Below are 21,644 nucleotides of genomic sequence, written 5' to 3'. Positions count from 1 at the left end.
ATCCCAATAAGGGCTTCTCTTTCATATTACTCTATATGGTGAATTTATTTATTTATTTACAATGTGATAACTAGATAGCTGATCTCAGCTATGGACATCTTTTCAGCCATGTCCTGGACACAACTATACAGTAAAAGTCTGTTTATCGTAACAATTTGATAAACAAACCTGTTTACAGTAATACAGGAGGGTAATTACCAGATAAAAAAATGCAGCAATGAAAGTTTAGTACATATTATAAAGTAGTGTAGCAGACTTGGTATGTATTGATTTAAAGATTCAAAGAGACACAGATACCTGCTGTTAACAGATGCAGTATTAGCCAGTGTTATGAAAGCGGTTTCACTTAGACATTATTTGCAAAATTAATGTAAGATTTTTTGATTGCTTGAAGGATTTCAGTATTTATTTATTTATTTATATCTGATGGTAGCTAATTCCATATAGAAGGCCTTATTCTGGATAAGTTTTTTTTCTCCAATGGCCAGTTTGAATCTCGATCTGATCAAAGTGATTATATTTTCTTGGCTGCTCCTAAGCAAGTGGTTCTGATCTCTGATTTGGAACGATCTGTTAAGGGGTGGACAATACCCTTGTGTGAGAATTTTAATTAGGGTACTGGGTAAATAAGAGGCTTTGTAGGTGATTGTGAACCAGTGAGCCTTTTCATACATGACACAGTGGTGGTTGTTCACACCTGCAACAAAGGCAGCTCTAAGTATTTTATTTTTTGATATATTGATGTTTTGTGGGATTTTTCCCAAAAATAAAAGGCTTATTGAATTTTTGGAATTATCTGATGTCTTACTACCCTTCTTCTCTCTCTCTCTGTACCTTGCTCTGATTTATGGGAAACAATGCATTTACCCTAGGACTGCCCCTGTACTACTAATGGACAGAGGCAGCTCCTAAACGCTTTATCCCATGCATGGGTCCCCTCAAATTATAGGTTCATAGGTGTTTACTAGGCTAACAATCACAGGGGACTTTTTAAACCTAGTCATGCATCTCAAGTCTCCGATAAGTTCTGGTACCCTTAATAAGTGTAAGCAGGGGCTTGGGAGATTAAATATTTACAAGCAGGGGCCTGGGAGATGAACCATTTACAGGTTGCCTGTGTCCATTAGAGACATAGGGACCAAACCAGGGATGAATTTTCTGTTTCCCATCCAATTGTTGAAGTTACAGTTGAATTTGGTTAAGGAGGAGCTCTGCTTCACATTGATGGGAAGCTTGTCCCAGAGACATTGTCGTCTCTGGGATACATACCTGTCTCTCTTGCAGACCCTATTTAGAATGGTTAATTCTGGTGCTGTTTGTTTTGTGGATATACAGGAGGTCCATCAGAGTGGGGTCTGACAACGCCCTGTATGCCACGCAAAGATCTCCCCTCAACAGCCTGTAGGAGACAGAGTACAGGGATAGGGCCTTGAGGCGGTCTGCATAAGATATTTTACTTATGCCTTGTATTTTTTTTAGTGAGGAACATCTGTGGATGTTCTGATCATTGGATATGCCTGGTTAGTTACATACCAAAGGGGGCATTGTACTCAATGATAGGTCTGATGAATGCCAAATAGAGTAGAACAATGACTTCTTTGGACTTAGATGCCATACCTTTCTTTATAAGTTGCACAACATAGAATGATTTCCTCAGTACTGTAGACACATGATAGTCAAAGGCTAGATTACTGTCTGTGTGTCCCTAAGTCCTTGACTACTGGGCCACCTCTAAGGGTTGTGTTGTCAATATGATAGATACCAGGGGTGGATGGCTTCTCGAACAATACTAATATGCATTTCTTGGCATTTAGTCTTAGTCCATGGCTCAGACCACCAGTTGTTTATCTGTGTCAACTCTTCCTGTAGAACATTTGTGTTGGTGTGTGATTCAATGATAGCTCCTAATTTGCAATCATCCGCAACATTAGTCAGCCAAAGACCACTGACATTGGCCTTGACTTTAAACAAGTAAATGCCAAAAAGGAGCGGTCCATGGACTGATCCCTGAGGGACTCCACTTGTGACTGACCTCTTTGTGAAGGTGGACTCTGTGAGCCAGCTGGCTATCCACCAGCTGACACATGGGTTTGTACCTAACCACTTGAGCTTGTCAAAAATACCTGAGTGAGGTATTGTGTGAGATGCCTTGGCCAGGTCAAGGTAGGCAGTGTGAGCCATTTTGTCCTTATGTATTGCTTTGTTGACCTTCTCGAAGAAGTCCACCAAGTTGAGTAGGCATGACCTGACCCTGATGTAACCAAACTGGGTTGGTTTCAGTGTCTGGAGGTTTACTATATTATTATTGGTCATTTCCATGATAATTCTTTCCATGGCTTTGCATATAAAACTAGTGAGACTTATGGGTCTATAGTTTCCAGTGTCAGTAGATGGCCCACCTTTCTGCAGAGGGATGACTGTTGCTGTTCTCCATTCATGAGGCCTAAAGTCTGTTTGGAGGCTACAGGTAAATGGTAGTTCCAGACGGCCTGACAGGACATGTTACATGCTATTTATGAGGCATCCTGGGATACTGAATGGGCCCATTGATGCAATGTTCTTGGTCTTAGAGATAGCATTAAGGACCTGTGCCCTAGCGATAGCTGTGGTTGTTATATCTGATGGTATTTCCTGAAGGAAGCTTGAGGGGAGGGATGGGCTAAAGTTGGAGCTGAATTTGTCAGCCAGTAGGTTTACTATATCTTCTGGCTCAGTATAGGTGGTTCCATTTAAAATGAGTTTGGCACATCATTTTGTATTGCTTTTGAGGTTGTTGACATAGCTAAAAATGCACTGTGATTTTCCTTGGTTGGGGAGGCCAAATTTACCTCAAATTTGGATTTGGGGTACTTTATTAGTCCTGTGAGTTGTTTGTTTAGTTTGATGAGAGTGCTTTTATCCTACTGGGTGCTGCACCTCCTAATTTTCACCATGATTCTCTTCCTTCTGTTATACGGCCTATTGATTTTGTGATTCCACCAGGATTACTTGTTTGTTGAGTTAGTTCTGTACTTCTTCCTGGTGGTACAGCTGCCTCTATGCAGCTATTAACATGCTTGTATGAAATTTCTGTGAACAGTTCTGCATAGGCAGCAGTATTCTCAGGATTTAAGGGGGCTTGAAATGTTGTCAGGTTATCACTTAATCGTAGGAAGCTAGCCTTAGATTAGATCCTGAATATTCCAGGGCTAGCTGAGGGTCCAGGTTTTATTTTACTTCAAAGGAGACCATTTTTGTTTTCTTACCTCACCAGGGAATACATTACATGAGGGGGTGTGCAGCAGTCTCTGGTATTAGTGAGGACCAGATCCAGTATGGTTGCACCCAGGTTGGTGTATTGACAATCTGGTCCAGGGAGTTTGTGTTTACAAAATCCAGGAATCTCTGTGCCTGTACATTTGGTATCATATAGGTTCCCAGTTCATATGGGGGTAATTAAAGTCACCCATGAATATGGTATTGGGTTGGATGCTAAGTGTTTCTGATAAGTTTAAATATATTGTATGTGTTTTCTGAGTCATACAGGGAGACCTATGACTTGCAAGGAAGTGGTATTCAATTTTGCCTATGGTGATTTGAACATGGAGTAGCTCAAGTGCAATGTCCTGTTTGACCAGCTTTGAGGTATATTTGTTTTTCATGCAAATCGAGACACCTCCACCTTTAGTCCCTGTCTGTGTAGTAGCTGGTTTAAATGTGTGGAATACTTTATAACCTTGCACTGCTGGTGTGCTCTCAGTGGCTTTAAACCATCTCTTATTGACTGCACAGATGTTAGCATTGTCTAGGGTCAAGAGAGCTTCTAGGGACTGGAGGGTTTTTTTTAGACTCCTACCACCGAGCATTAATACCTTTAGACTTTCTTGGTTTTGATTTGCTATATCAGAAGTACTTTCAGTCTGGCATTGCATTATGGGGGGAGGACAATGTTTCAGATAATATTCGAAAGCCTAGAGGGGAGAGGTGCAGACCATCCCTCACAAAACAGTGTGGTCGGTTGAGCATATCTTTCCATGCTGACAAATATTGCACCCCCTTAGTATGATATGAGAAACTAAGCCAATTAAAGTCAGTCATATTTTATTCAGATTGTGGCATCATCCTTGGAGAAGGTAAAATGCTGCTCAATGCTAGGCTGATACTAGCATGGGACACATATTCCCAGAGTTCCATGATACCTCGGTTCATGTAGCCAATCTATGGTATGATCCTAGTTATCCTCATTAGGGATAATCTGTAACCAAATGGGAGAGGTTAATTCACGCACAAAAAAGGGAAATTGGCTAGGCTTAAAATGGGCTGTAAATACAAGTAGCCTAGTATTTATCTATGAACCTGTGACATTGCTTGTCATTTTGATTCATTCAGCGTGCCATCTCTGATATCCATTGTCTATATAATGCATGCACATATTGTATTTTGTCAGGCACTCTGTATATAATGCATGCACATATTGTGTTTTGTCAGGCACTCTGTATACAATGCATGCACATATTGTGTTTTGTCAGGCACTCTGTATATAATGCATGCACACATTGTGTTTTGTCAGGCACTCTGTATACAATACATGCACATATTGTGTTTTGTCAGTCACACTGTATATAATGCATGCACATATTGTTTTTTGTCAGGCATTCTCTATATAATGCATGCAAATATTGTGTTTTGTCAAGCACTCTGTGTATAATGCATGCACATATTGTGTTTTGTCAGGCACTCTGCATATAATGCACACACATTGTGTTTTGTCAGGCACTCTGTATACAATACATGCACATACTGTGTTTTGTCAGGCACTCTGTATACAATACATGCACATACTGTGTTTTCTCAGGCACTCTGTATACAATACATGCACATATTGTGTTTTGTCAGTCACTCTGTATATAATGCATGCACATATTGTGTTTTGTCAGGTACTCTATATAATGCATAAAGATATTGTGTTTTGTAAGGTACTCTCTATATAATGCATGCACATATTGTGTTTTATCAGGCACTCTGTATATAATGCATGCATATTTTGCATTTTGTCAGTCACTCTGTATATAATGCATGCACATATTGTGTTTTGTCAGGCACTCTGTACATAATGCATGCACATATTGCATTTTGTCAGTCACGCTCTATATAATGCATATAGATATTGTGTTTTGTCAGGCACTCTCTATATAATTCATGCACATATTGTGTTTTGTCAGGCACTCTGTATACAATACTTGCACATATTGTGTTTTGTCAGTCACACTGTATATAATGCACACACACATTGTGTTTTGTCAGGCACTCTGCACATAATGCATGCACACATTGTGTTTTGTCAGGCACTCTGCATATAATGCACACACACATTGTGTTTTGTCGGGCACTCTGCACATAATGCTTGCACATATTGTGTTTTGTCAGGCACTCTGCACATAATGCATGCACATATTGTGTTTTGTCAGGCACTCTGTATATAATGCATGCACACATTGTGTTTTGTCAGGCACTCTGTATAGAATGCATGCACATATTGTGTTTTGTCAGGCACTCTGAATATAATGCACACACACATTGTGTTCTGTCAGGCACTTTGCACATAATGCATGCACATATTGTGTTTTGTCAGTCACACTGTATATAATGCATGCACACATTGTGTTTTGTCTGGCACTCTACACATAATGCATGCACACATTGTGTTTTGTCAGGCACTCTACACATAATGCATACACACATTGGGTTTTGTCAGGCACTCTGTATATAATGCATGCACATATTGTGTTTTGTCAAGCACTCTTGCTTTTATACCCTAAAGACAACTCTGACATTCACTTTGTACATAATATGTGACGCAACCTAAAAGACATTAAACACTAGACAGCAGGCGGCCAAAGGTAACTATGTCATGCAGCCTAACGAGTTCATATCATATAAATTTCCTATTGGCAGTGATGTTAAGATGTGCCTTGAATAGTTCAACAGTATTACAGTTACACGTTGTGATGCAAAATAACCTCTAGAACTGTAGCAAGTGAAAACCTCACAGAGCTGAGATTTTGAGATTGTGGTTGGCTGTTTCTAGGGGAAAATGACAGAATGACATAAATGTTCATTAAAAAAACAATGAAGCCTAAAAATGTATTAAATGTTAAAAAAGGGAACAAAAGAATAAAAAGGCATCAAGGGACACAAGAATAAAACAAGAAGCAGTGGGAAGTCTTGAGTGTATTTCGTGGAAAATACAAGGACTTTTTTATGAGTAAGAAAAGTAGATGCATTAATAGACTTCCTAAACCAGTAGCAGAGTACAAAATAACGGAGCATTTCACAGACCTAAGGAACAGGCAGTTCGGGTGGGGAGGGGTAAAGCCTTGATTACAGCCAATGGCTGGGGCTCAGGCACTAGTTGGAACTGGTGCAGTGAAGATCGGAGTGCCAGACCTGGGAGGGAGGAGATGGAAGGAGGCCTTCCAACATTACAGTCCCATGGAGGAGAGGCAGCATTGCAAGGGGCCGATGGAGGTTGTTGTACAGACCCCAGGCTGCAGCAGTCACATTTCTGGGAACATACATTTGCAGCAGGAGTACTCTGGGTCCCTTTGATGATGAAGTCTGTTCATTCTCCTCTCAAGGTGGGGGTTAGAGCCATTTATTATGCCCTCATTGCCAGGATGCCAGTGAGGGCACAAGCAGCCCTGGTGGCTACTTATGTGATGGCCCTCCAGACAGCTCTCACCCCATACTAATGTGGACACTCCAAGTACGAGGAAGGAATGTGCCAAGTCCATTTGGGGAAAGGAATGAGGGCTGAAGGCCTACGTGGAGATATATATATATATTTATATATATATATATATATATATATATATATATTTATATGGACACACACACACACACACACACACACACACACACACACACACACACACACACACACACACACACACACACTTTTAAGTCTATTTATGGACAATGCTGTGCTGCTGATGTCATAAGAAGGCAGAAACATGCATATCCACAGCTAGAAGGGTTTGGCTTTAATGACCTGAAATTAAGCATAAATAGACTTAAAAGTGAAAGTAAAAGAAAAAGTCATGGACATTAAGAATTGCCATTTAGCTGAAACACCTAATATCCTTAAAGGCTGATTTGCATATATCCCATGAGGCCTCTGATGCAAGAGGTTTAAGGTATCACACAGAAGTCTAGCTTTGCTAGATTTTTCTTTTTGTGTTTTTTAACCAGTTGGTTATCTGTGTGACCTTTTTACTCTTTGTTTTATATTACCAATAATGGGAATAACTGGGATCATACCATAATTTGAGAGAATAAAGCATTCAGAAGCTGCCTCTGTCCATTAGTTGTACAGGGGGCAGTTCTGGTGTAAATGATCTATTTTCCATCCTTAGATCTAAGTAGTACCTGAATATGGACAGGGATGAGTTTTGTTTTAAGTGGGTGAGGAGTTTGCTCCAGAGCACTGGTATTCTTTACAAGATATATCTGTCCCTATAAACCATTTTGTTGATGTTGCTTCTGATGCTATTTGACTTGCTGATGTGCAATAAATTCATCAGTAATGGGTTGGATGATGCCATGTATGCCAGGCACAGGTCACCTCTTACAAGTCTATTGGATATAGAGTATAATGATAGGGCTTTGAGTCTCTGTAGGACATATTGTTTAGAACTTGTATTTTTTAATTTTTTATTTATTTTACATTTGTTGACCGGGATAGTCCGACTGGATGCATGTCCATTTTCAGTGGAGGCCCGGGGAGAAAAGCTCCAAGGTAAACAGAAACATTAAAAACATGTTACAATTATAATTTTGACAAAGAGCACATAAGCAAACAATAATAAACATTCCACAGGTTAAAGTTAAATCCTGGTGAAAGCCAGGGGTAAATTAAACAGTAGCTGGTTAATAGATTTCACACATAAACTAGAAGAGAGCTAGCCAGGCTTGATACAATGACATAGCCAGTTTAGTGCCAGATGTTGTTTGAGTCTAGTTTTAAACTGACCTAGTGAGGAGAGTAAAGTAATGTCAGCTGGAAGTGAGTTCCAGGATCTGCCTACAGAGTTTGCAAACAGAGAGTCACCAGCTGCATTGTTAATTTTGCTTGTCTGAATTAGTAGTCTGTTAGAGGATCTAAGAATTCGCGGATTGTGATAGGGGGTGATAAGATTTTTAGGTGCAGGAGTATTGTCCGGATTATAAAGGATTTTATAAGCCATGATCAGTTGGTATACTGAATTAGACTGGGTAGTTCAAGCCACCCAAGCTGGTTAAGATTGATGCAATGATGTGTCCTAAAAGGCAGCTCAGTGGCAAACCTGGCAAAGTGGTTATAGCAGGTTGAAAGTTTGTTAAGTTCAGTCTTGTTTATATTAGAGAATATAGGGGATGCGTACATAAGTGTTGAGAGAAGGTGAGAGCGAGCTATGGCAATTTTAGCTGAAGGGCTTAGGAAGGCTTTTATTCTGTAAAGTGACCTAGTTTTTTATTGATGGTTTTGATCAACTGGTTTACATGTAGATCGAACTTTAGATTGTTATCTATAATGACACCTGGTAGTTTTGTAGAGGGGTCAGGGGAGATTAATGTGCCATCATTTGCATTTATAGTAAAGGTAAAAACAGGAGACCTTTTTGTTGGTGAGAATAACAGCATTTTAGTTTTTTGGGGATTTAGTATCAAATGATGTTCAGAAAGCCAGTTTTCTATACTGTTAAAGGTGGACTGGGTAGCAGACCATAAGTCTGCTGGAGGTGTGGCAGAGCAGATCAGGATGGAGTCATCAGCATATTGGATACAGATGACTTTTGGGATGACAGTATACAGGTCGTTAATGAAGATGGAAAACAGCAGGGGCCCTAATATAGAGCCTTGTGGTACTCCAAGGGTATTGGGTAGTAGGTTAGAGAGTTTGTTCTGCCAAAGAACAGCCTGCTGTCTCCCATTCAGGTAGTATCTAGACAGAATGTTTGCAGGGTGTGTATTAGAAGTTGGTGGTCAACCATATTGAATGCCTTGGAAAGATCCAAGAAGAGGGCGGAGGATATGTGATTGTTGTTGCAATTATGGTTTATGGTGTTGGTGAAAGCTAGAAGGGCTGAAGTAGTGCTGTGGTGTGGACAGAAGCCCTGTTGGGTATCTGCCATGAGGTGATTCTGGATTAGGTGGTGCATGAGTTGTCTGTGAATAAATTTTTCCATAATCTTTGCAAGTGGAGAGAGTATGGCTATCGGTCTATAATTGGAGAATTCAGTAGAGCTGCCTCCTTTATGAAGTGGGATTACATAGGATATTTTCCAGATGGTGGGAATTCTAGCTTTTTTATGGTTCGATTAATTAGTATTGATACTGGGTAGGCAACAGCATCAGCTGATTTTTGAAGGTACTCGGCGGGGAATTGATCAGCAGATAGTGTGGTGGGTTTTAATTTTTTTGATCAAGGTACAGATAAGTGACGTGGCCACTGGTTGGAAGCTGAATGAGAGTAGGTTTCTAGGGGTGGTACTTTCAGGACCAGGGGAGCTAGGAGGCAGTTGGCTTGCTAGGGCTTGAATTGTCTCAGTAAAGAATTGGTTAAAACTATCTGAAACATCCTCGGGGGGGTTAACAATAGTAGCAGCTGAGATGGGGGCAGAATTATGTCCAGGATGAAGTAGATTATTCAATCCTGCCCAAAACTTTTGAGGGTTGTTTTGATTTACTGTCTTTAAGTTGCAGTAGTATTGTTTTAGCAGGTGCATGCAAATCAAATGTGTTATTAAAGTATGCAACGGTCAAAGTCTTTTCTGAGTAAGGGTTGTTGGGGATTAATGGCTTTGTGCTTAACTATATAAGTGAGAAGGTGGTTGCTTAGGCCATCAGGAAGGGTACCAGCAGTGTACATTGATGGGTATTTTGAGGAACAGGTGCTCGTAGGGTTTCTTGGGGTTAATGACATGATAGCCATGTTACCTGAGGGAATATACATGCAGATGATATTAATGCATCATGATCCAGCCATAGACAGAGAATCTTAGGGCAGTGGACAGCCAGGAGTGCATGCAGTTCATGTACCTTGTTATTAATGCTTCTAATATTGAGATGACAGACTAGGAGAGAATTAGTTGGTCTACTGATTGTAGGATTGTAGCTTAGGTTACTAGTAGAGGGGGTACATATATCAGATGTGGATGGGCCAGGGTTGGGGTGAATGTCACCACCAAGTATTAGGCTAGGTCTGTACTTAGTGATACACTTCAGGAATTTATTTATAAGTTTGTAGTAGTGGCTGGAACTAGGGCTAATGTGCCAGGGGTAGGTGTGTTGATAGAGTGAACAAGACATTGAGCAGGACCCGGTATTTTATGTATGGTTGAAGGTGGGAAGATTTACAGCTGGGGTGATAGTATAGTCCTTTGGGACTTGAATTCCCATGAGAAAGTGGTTTTCATACAAGGTAAGGAGGTATAGGACCAGCAGGAGTGGTAGTAGAGGGGAATAAATCATTGTTAGGGATACAGCTATTGCATTAAGGAATTGTATTTCCTGGTGATACAACACCAGAAGAAAGGGTGGAGGTAACTATACTGGTAGGAGATGGGAGAATGACAGATAAAAGCTGATAAGGTGCTAGTAGAATGTAGATAGAGGAAAGGGGGTATGGTGAAATAACCTAGATGAAAGCTGATTGGATGTAGCAAGTGGGGGAGTGCCTATTTTACTATAAATGTAGAGGTAGTGAGGGTGTGTGGTAATAGGGGGCAGAGAGCAGGGCTATTGTAATTAACAATGTTTCCTAGGTTTCCTAGGGCTTTCTAGAGCTGTAAGGTAAGTATTTTAGCTCTTAAATTACACCAGTTTTGGCACTTAATTTTGTTAGCTATAGATTTGTTATTTTTTAATACAATTTTTTAGTAAGAGTCCTATAGTTAATGTATTTCTAGGGAAATGTTAAGGTTAGGAATACAATAGCTGGAGGGGGAAGGATAAACTACACTTTAGCTAGTGTTGTGAGTTAGGCAGTTTGTAATGGGGACAAACTGGGGATACTGCTCAACTTACTTGCTGTGCAGGCACAACGAACAGAGGGGTAGGGAAGGTACAACAGCTGCAGGATGAAATGAATGTGAGTCAGGTAGTCGAGAGTTTGTTTAAAGATGGCACCCTAGACGGGGCTGACTAATGAAGATAATCGGGGGGTGGGAGTGGCAGATAGGGAGAATGGAGTCGAGAGCAGCCAGAACAGGATTAAACAGGAACTTATGGACCCCTCCCCACAGGGAGAAGGGCTGAAAAACTATCAGTGTAAGGTGAAGAATAAGCTTACAAATATCAGTATCTAACAGAAGACTGATCTGAGTAGCTGTGGAATACTTTAAATAATTATCACTGCAAGCAAATAAACAGGGTTGTTTGGCAGTTATGGAGAGTTGTGATTAGTACAGAAACTATAATGAAAGTAGAAGCGAAACTTTACCAAATTAAAAAGTAAATGCTTTGGACTGGAATGCTGTATGAGCGTAAGGCTGAGTCAAGGTATTATAGCCCAATCTAGTGGCAATTGGCTGGATCCTTTCACTGTTGTTGTGCATACACCTTTAAGCCTCAGCAGTTTACAAAAACTAAATTGTAATTCACCTATTCCAATAGAAAAGCTGGAGGGAGTCAGGTTCTTGCTTCCCAGAGGTTTTACTTAGTTAAGATAACCAGCTTCAGTGGAGAAGGTAGATATTGCTTTATGCAGTTAATCCCAGGTGGGGAGTGGGGGGGGGTCATGCAGGAAAGAAACCTGTGCAAATATTACAATAGAAAAGCTAGAGGGATTCAGGTTCTTGCTTCCCAGAGGTTTTACTTAGTTAAGATAGCCAGCTTCAGTGGAGAAAGTAGATATTGCTTTATGCAGTTAATCCCAGGTGGGGGGGGGGGGGTTCATGCAGGAAAGAAATCTGTGCAAATTGCTGTGCAGGCACAATGACCAGAGGGGTAGGGAAGGTACAACAGCTGCAGGATGAAATGAACATCTCTATGGGTGTTCCAATTGTCGCATGTGGCTGGACAGACACATGCCAAAGGGGACATACTCAATGATTTTCCTAATGATGGATGAGTAAAGGGGGGCAATGATATCCCTAGATCTGGACAAAATACCTTTGTTTATAAGCTCTGCAGTATAGAAGGACGCTGGTATCAGAATGGACACAAGATGGTCAAATGTTCGGTCACTGCTTACATGTGTTCATATTACATATAACATATTACATATAACATATTACATATGTTCATATTACATATAACATATTACATGTGTTCATACTACATATAACATATTACATGTGTTCATATTACATATAACATACTACATGTGTTCATATTACATATAACATATTACATGTGTTCATATTACATATAACATATTACATGTGTTCATATTACATATAACATATTACATGTGTTCCCAAATCCCAAAAACTAGGTTAACTATTGGGACCATATTGTCAGGGTGGTAGTTCGCCAGGGTAGATGACTGCCCAAAGGATATAATAATGCATTTTTGGATTTAGTTTCTGTCCATGATTTTGGCACTAGTTATGTATTTGGGATAAACCTTCCTGCAGGATGTCCGATATGGAGATTCATTGACTGCTCCTTGCTTGTAGTTATCTGTAAACTTAGTCAGACAGAACCCTTTGGTATTGGCTTTTACTTTAGAGAAGCAAATACCAAATAGGAGAGGTCCCAGCACAGAATCCTGAGGGACTCCACTGGTGACAGGTCACTTTGTGGAGGTAACTTCCCCTATTTTGATTTCCTGCATCTTACCTGTGAGTCAGCTGGCAATCCAGCTGGTGACATGGGAGTTTATTCCCAGTTTATTTTGTTTTTATACCATGCCTGAGTTGGGAATTGTGTCAAAAGCTTTGGCCAGGTCGAGGTATGCAGTGTGTACCTTTCTGCCTTTATCCATTGCTGTGGTGACCTTTTCAAAAAAGTCCACCAGGTACAGTAAGAATGACCTACCTTTGACAAATCCAAACTGAGAAGAGTCCAGTTCTTGCAGGTTACCTATGAGGCTTGTCAGACTTTTGGGTCTACAATTGCCTGGGTCCATGGAATGTCCTCCCTTATGCAGGGAAATGACTGTAACTGTTCTCCATTCATTTGGTACAAAACCTATACAGAGGCTGAGGTTAAATAGTGTTATTAGGGCTTTGGCAAAATCATAATTCATGCTGTTTAAGATGCATCCAGTGATATTGTCAGGACCTGCTGACGCAGTATTTTTGTCTTTTGATAATACTTTTAGGACTTCATCTTGTGTAATAGCTGGAGGCAAGCCAGTTTCAGGAATATGTTGAGGGACAGACAGAGGTAACAAAGAGGTAAAGTTACAGCTACATTTATTGATCAGTAGGTTCACTATATCTTCAGCTTTAGTGTAAGTAACATCGTTCACAATTAGCTTAGCATGTTACTGCATTGTCTTTCAGAGATGATAAATTTAACTAAAAAAGGCATTGTGATTGCCCTTGGCTTGGGTAACTGTTTTAGCTTCAAACTTGTCTTTGGTGGATTTTATTAAGCTCCTGAGTTGTTCATCTATCCCACTGACAAAGGCTGTAACATTCTGGGAATTACTGTTTTTACTTTTGGTCAAAATTATCTCCCTGTAATTGTAAAGCTTGTTAATATTATGGCTCCAATATGTGGGCTTGTTTCTGGGGTTTGTCCTGTGCTTGTTCCTATAGGGTAATGCTGCATCTATTGTGTGGATGTCAGGAATTCCTTTGAAGTACCTGGAGCTTAATGTCATATCTGCTCTACTCCTGTCCTCTAGAGGATACATACTAAATTCTTCTAGCTGCTTCTTACATAGCATTACAAGCAGATTTCCACAACTGTCACCCTCCTCTCATCAGCCTCAGTCTTATTTATGCTTATGCTGAGTCCTAAAAGAAAACAAACGGTGATTTTATGTCCATATAGAAGAGTCATACAAAGTGTGTTTCAAACCTGTTTGTTACTGCCAACAATAATTTGTATATGTGTTTACATATGCGCATGTGTGTATATGTGTGTTGTTCGTGTGAGTGTGTGTGTGTGTGTGTGTGTGTGTGCGCACATGCATTTATTTGTGTGTGTGTGTGTGTGTGTGTGTGTGTGTGTGTGTGTGTGTGTGTGTGAGAGCGCACATGCACACATACATTTGTGTGTGTGTGTGTGTATTTGTTCTTGCTGAGTGAAGCAGGCTTCTGAAAAGACAGTAGAAATGTCCTGCTTCAGAACAGGTTGAAAGTAGAATGTGACATCTGTCTGCCTTACTGGAGTCACTGAATGCCTGCCATTTCAGTTAAATGCTGGGGATGAATGGCCGTGGAATAATGTCCTTTTATTATAATAAACAATTAGTGTCAGTTTGACAGCTATATGATATCCAACTGTTTGCTTGCTACAGTACTTCATGGAGACCAATATAGTAGCTAATTAATTAGCTGAAAAGCACCTGCCAGATATTTAATTAGCTGAGTACCTTTGTGCCTTGGTGGTTACATTTGGTCTTGGAAGTGAATTACCTCTTTCACTGCATAGACAGTAATTGTCCTTGTTTAAATCAGTGTAAAACATTTTTGACTTTAAAACAAGTAAGGGGAGCTGTAGTGTGCAAGGTGGAGAGCTACTTACGCTTTGTGGTAAACAGCACGCAGACGTGACTGGATCATATTCTACACTGTTGCACTAAAGTTTATTAGAGAAAATGCGCATTCAGTAGGGATCATCGAACATGCTGTAGTACTGCTCAGACTCTACCTTTATCTATGTAAAAAAATAAACAAACCAGCTGTCTGTCAGAGTACTTGTGATGTTCTAGAAAAGCCATTTTCTAGTTTTCAGGTAACCTGTTACAGCTCTGACACCAGGAGTTTTCAGGTAACCTGTTACAGCTCTGACACCAGTAGTTTTCAGGTAACCTGTTACAGCTCTGACACCAGGAGGTTTCAGGTAACCTGTTACAGCTCTGACACCAGGAGTTTTCAGGTAACCTGTTACAGCTCTGACACCAAGAGTTTTCAGGTAACCTGTTACAGCTCTGACACCAGTAGTTTTCAGGTAACCTGTTACAGCTCTGACACCAGAAGTTTTCAGGTAACCTGTTACAGCTCTGACACCAGTAGTTTTCAGGTAACCAGTTACAGCTCTGACACCAGTAGTTTTCAGGTAACCTGTTACAGCTCTGACACCAGCAGTTTTCAGGTAACCTGTTACAGCTCTGACACCAGCAGTTTTCAGGTAACCTGTTACAGCTCTGACACCAGGAGGTTTTAGGTAACCTGTTACAGCTCTGACACCAGTAGTTTTCAGGTAACCTGTTACAGCTCTGACACCGGGAGTTTTCAGGTAACCTGTTACAGCTTTGACACCAGGAGTTTTCAGGTAACCTGTTACAGCTCTGACACCAGTAGTTTTCAGGTAACCTGTTACAGCTCTGACACCAGTAGTTTTCAGGTAACCTGTTACAGCTCTGACACCAGGACTCTTCCAGAATATTTTCATACTTTGCAAATGCCTGGTTCAATGGCAGCTGGATGTTTGAAATGAAAATGAAGTGCCTTGAACGTATCTGTGTTTTGCAACCTGGAGTTCCACACTACGCAGTATCAAAACTGAGGTTAAAGGAGTTTAAATGTGAGTTGTGTAGACCTTGATTTCCTTACCAAAGGTGAATGGAATAATAAAACATTTTTTTTGTTTGCAAGTTAGATTTAATGAAGGCTGAAAGTGCGGTGTTTAATACAGGAATCAATGGAAGTGATACAAGACTTTCATTAATGGGAAAGATAGCTGGCCCCATGACCTAAAGGAATGAAGGCTTGCCTATGATACAGAAAACCTGGGATTGATTAGTGACTCATGAGGCAGGGGACTCATCTTGGGTGGGGGAATGATGAGACAAATTTTGTTGACTTCTCCAAGGGGAGCAGGGTTGGGGTTCTTGTGTGTCCTGGGATGTGCAGCCTGCCTAAAATCCCCTCTGGAGTTTGAAGATGGATAGAGGCTCTGCCTGCAAAGGTGAGGTTGTTAGGGCAGTGTCACATACAGAAGGGGATGACAAGCCATCACAATGCTAAATTGCGTGCCCTCTCCTCAAGACCTTGTGGACATGCACAGAATAAAAATTAGGGCTTAAAGAACAAGTGCCTCATGGCAGCCAGGATACAAATAACAAGAAAAACAGAGGTAGGGGTGGGGTGCACAAAAAAGAGTAGGTCATAATAACCCCTCCTTGGCAGCAGAAGCAGTTGCCAGCTAGAATACTCAAGACGCCTTTAAGATCCATGTTGGCAGCAGCTCACTCAGACAAGTCTGTCGAGAAAGAAAGATCAGGCAGAGTCTTTGCGGAGATAAGGTACTAGCCCAAACACATTTACCTGCCAAACAGAAGAACAATGTGTAACCTAACTCAATGGGCACAGTGTACCAATAACTAATAAATACAAACAGATGCAGTTACTGTCTAAAATAACTCACTGGTCATAGGGTACTATGACTAAAAACTACAAAGACAGACAGTTATTGTCAAACCTAACTCACTAGTCAAAGGGTATTATAACTAATAACTACGAAGACAGACAGTTATTGTCTAACCTAACTCACTGGTCATAGGGTACTATAACTAATAACTACGAAGACATGCAGTTACTGTCTAACCTAAATCACTGGTCATAGGGTACTATGACTAATAACTACATAGACAGGCAGTTATAGTCTAACCTAACTCATTGGTCATAGGGTACTATAACTAATAACTACAAAGACAGGCAGTTGTTGTCTAACCTAACTCACTGGTCATAGGGTACTGTGACTAATAACTACAAAGACAGGCAGTTATTGTCCAACCTTACTCAGTGGTCATAAGGTACTAAGACTAATAACTACAAAGACAGGCAGTTATTGTCCAAACTAACTCAGTGGTTATAGGGTACAATGACTAATAACTACAAAGAAAGGCAGTTATTGTCCAACCTAACTCACTGGTCATAGGGTACTATGACTAATAACTACAAAGACAGGCAGTTATTGCCTAACCTAACTCACTGGTCATAGGGTACTATGACTAATAACTACATAGGCAGTTATTGTCTAACCTAACTCATTGGTCATAGGGTACTATAATTAATAACTACGAAGACGTGCAGTTACTGTCTAACCTAAATCACTGGTCATAGGGTACTATGACTAATAACAAGACAGGCAGTTATTGTCCAACCTTACTCAGTGGTCATAAGGTACTAAGACTAATAACTACAAAGACAGGCAGTTATTGTCCAAACTAACTCAGTGGTTATAGGGTACAATGACTAATAACTACAAAGAAAGGCAGTTATTGTCCAACCTAACTCACTGGTCATAGGGTACTATGACTAATAATAACCTAACTCACTGGTCATAGGCAGTTATTGTCTAACCTAACTCATTGGTCATAGGGTACTATAATTAATAACTACGAAGACGTGCAGTTACTGTCTAACCTAAATCACTGGTCATAGGGTACTATGACTAATAACTACATAGACAGGCAGTTATAGTCTAACCTAACTCATTGGTCATAGGGTACTATAACTAATAACTACAAAGACAGGCAGTTGTTGTCTAACCTAACTCACTGGTCATAGGGTACTGTGACTAATAACTACAAAGACAGGCAGTTATTTTCCAACCTAACTCAGTGGTCATAATGTACTAAGACTAATAACTACAAAGACAGGCAGTTATTGTCCAAACTAACTCAGTGGTCATAGGGTACAATGACTAATAACTACAAAGAAAGGCAGTTATTGCCCAACCTAACTCACTGGTCATAGGGAACTATGACTAATAACTACAAAGACAGGTAGTTATTGTCTAACCTAACTCACTGGTCATAGGGTACAAAGACAGGCAGTTATTGTCCAACCTAACTCACTGGTCATAGGGTACTATGACTAATAACTACAAAGACAGGCAGTTATTGCCTAACCTAACTCACTGGTCATAGGGTACTATGACTTATAACTACATAGACAGGCAGTTATTGTCTAACCTAACTCATTGGTCATAGGGTACTATATCTAATAACTACGAAGACAGGTAGTTATTGTCTAACCTAACTCACTGGTCATAGGGTACTATAACTAATAACTACGAAGACATGCTGCTACTGTCTAACCTAACTCACTGGTCAGAGGGTACTATAACTTATAAATACGAAGACATGCAGTTATTGTCTAACCTAACTCACTGGTTATAGGGTACTATAACTAATAAATATGAAGATGTGCAGTTACTATCTAACCTAACTCACTGGTGATAGGGTACTATAACTAATAAATACAAAGACATGCAGTTACTGTCTAACCTAACTCACTGGTCACAGGGTACTATAACTAATAAATATAAACACATGCAGTTACTGTCTAACCTAACTCACTGGTCACACGGTACTATAACTAATAAAAACAAATAAATGCAGTTATTGTCTAACCTAACTCACTGGTCATACGGTAATATAACTAGTAAATACAAACACATGCAGTCATTGTCTAACCTAACTCACTGGTCATGGGGTACTATAACTAGTAAACACAAACATGTGCAATTATTGTCTAACCTACCTTACTGGTCATAGGGTACTATACCTAGTAAACACAAACAAATGCAGTTATTGTCTAACATAACTCACTGGTCATAAGGTACTATGACTAAGAACTAATTGAATAAGTTTAATATGAATGTGGTAGATACTTTGAACTTGGCAGTTGATGTTATTGTCCAGTGTAACTCACTGGTCATAAGGTACTATGACTAATAACTACAATGGCAGGCAGTTATTGTCTAATCTAACTCACTGGTCATAGGGTAATATAACTAATAACTATGAAGACAGGCAGTTATTGTCTAACCTACCTCATTGGTCATAGGGTACTATGCCTAATAACTACAAAGACAGGCAGTTATTGTCCAACCTAACTAACATGTCATAGGGTACCATACCTAGTAAACACAAACATGTGCAGTTATTGTCTAATCTAACTCACTGGTCATAGGGTACTATAACTAATAATTATGAAGACAGGCAGTTATTGTCTAACCTAACTCACTGGTCATAGGGTACTATGGCTAATAACTACAAAGACAGGCAGTTATTGTGCAACCGAACTCACAGTTCATAGGGTACTATAACTAATAACTACGAAGACAAGCAGTTATTGTCTAACATAACTCACTGGTCATAGGGTACTATAACTAATAACTACGAAGACAGGCAGTTATTGTCTAACCTAACTCACTGGTCATAGGGTAATATAACTAATAACTATGAAGACAGGCAGTTATTGTCCAACCTAACTCACTGGTCATAGGGCACTATAACTAGTAAACACAAACACATTCAGTTATTGTCTAACCTAACTCACTGGTCATAGTGTACTATAACTAATAAATACAAACACATGCAGTTATTGTCTAACATAACTCACTTGCCATAGTGTACTATAACTAAGAAACACAAACACACAGTCATTGTCTAACCTAACTCATTGGTAAAAGGATACTATAACTAGAAAACACAAACACATGCAGTTATTGTCTAACCTAACTCACCGATCATAGTGTACTATAACTAATAAACACAAACACATGCAGTTATTGTCTAACCTAACTCACTGGTCATAGGGTACAATAACTAGTAAACACAAACACATACAGTTATTGTCTAACCTAATTCACTGGTCACAGGGTACTATAACTAGTAAACACAAACACATGCAGTTATTGTCTAACCAAACTCACTGGTCATAGGGTACCATGACTAATAAATACAAGGACAGGCAATTATTGTGCAACCTAACTCACTGGTCATAGGGTACTATAACTAGTAAACACAAAAACATGCAGTTATTGTCGAACCTAACTCACTGGTCATAGAGTACTATAACTAGTAAATACAAACGCATGCAGTTATTGTCTAACTTGCCTCACTGGTCATAGGGTACTACAGTAAACACAAACACATGCAGTTATTGTCTAACCTAACTCACTGGTCATAGGGTACTATAACTAGTAAACACAAACAAATTCAGTTATTGTCTAACCAAGGCCAAGGCCTTCGACACCATCACCCACTCTGGAATCATAGATAAACTTACTAAGCTGGGCATAAATCCCTATGTCATTCAATGGGTTGCCAACTGGCTTACTGACAGAACCCAGACTGTAAAAGTAGCCGACTCCAAATCCAACTCTAGACAAGTGACAAGTGGAGTACCTCAGGGTTCAGTCCTGGGAACGCTCTTGTTTGGCATCTACTTTTCTGAAGTACAGGCCAACACTAAGGGACTCTGGCTAACAAAGTTTGCAGATGACTGCAAACTGGGAGCCATTACTGAATCCCCAAATGATGTGGACATTCTCCAAAAGGGTCTTACAGAAACAGATGTTTGGTGCCAGAGGTATGGGTTCAAGCTTAATGCCAAGAAATGTATAGTTATCCCCTTTGGGAAAAAAACATGTACCCATGAATTACCACATAGGTGGCAGTACACTAAACACCGAAAGTGTGATGAGAGACTTAGGGACACATGTGAAAAGTGGTCTCACCTTTGAAAACCACATCACCACAACAGTCAGGAAATCCTTCTATGTGGCACAACTCATCACTAAGGGCTTTTCATCCAGAAAAAAGGAGGTCATTGTCCCACTGTACTCATTCCTCATTAGACCAATTATAGAGTACAATGCCCCATTTGGTATGTACCTTACAAGACATCTGCAACAGCTGGAAAGGCCGCAGAAATACCTCACTAAATGAATCACAGGCCTAAAGCAGATGCCCTATGCTGATCATCTATAAAAACTCCAGCTATACTCTGTGGCATATCGTCTACTCAGAGGCGATCTCTGCTTAACATACAAGTCATGTCAAACCCTGAGCTGTTGGACATGCTCCACTTAAAGAAATACCAATCCCACAGAGCCACACGCTCCAGGGATCTAAACCTTGTCATCACAGTGAACAAAACATGCTGGAGGGATAGGTTCCTGACCAAGAGACTCCACATACTCTGGAATACACTGCCCATACATGCCAAGCAGAGCGCATACTTGGCCCTCTTCAAAAGGAACCTTGACGATTGGATGGAAGATAGAAAATTCACCCCAGGGATCACGTCAGTCATCCTACTAGGCAGGGTTCTAGTGAAGAAAATATTGTGGGAAGAAATATCCAGGGAATTGTTATGGCTAGGCTTGTATAGGCCATAGGGCCAATAGCCTAGTACCAACCTATGAACCCATGAACCTAACTCACTGGTCATAGGGTACTATGACTAATAACTACAAAGACAGGCAATTATTGTCCAACCTAACTCACTGTTCTTAGGGTACTATAACTAATAACTACGAAGACAGGCAGTTACTGTCTAACCTAAATCACTGGTCATAGGTTACTAGGGCTAGTAAACAAAACACATGCAGGTATTGTCTAACCTAACTCACTGATTATAGGGTACCATAACTAGTAAACACAAACACATGTAGTTATTGTCTAAACTAACTCACTGGTCATAGTGTACTATAACTAATAAACACAAACACATGCAGTTATTGTCTAACCTAACTCACTGGTC

The sequence above is a fragment of the Protopterus annectens genome, chromosome 16.part0 (genome assembly GCF_019279795.1).
Source record: "Protopterus annectens isolate FY-2018-M chromosome 16.part0, PAN1.0, whole genome shotgun sequence".
Lineage (NCBI taxonomy): Eukaryota > Metazoa > Chordata > Ceratodontiformes > Protopteridae > Protopterus > Protopterus annectens.
This window is presented reverse-complemented; position numbering follows the sequence as displayed.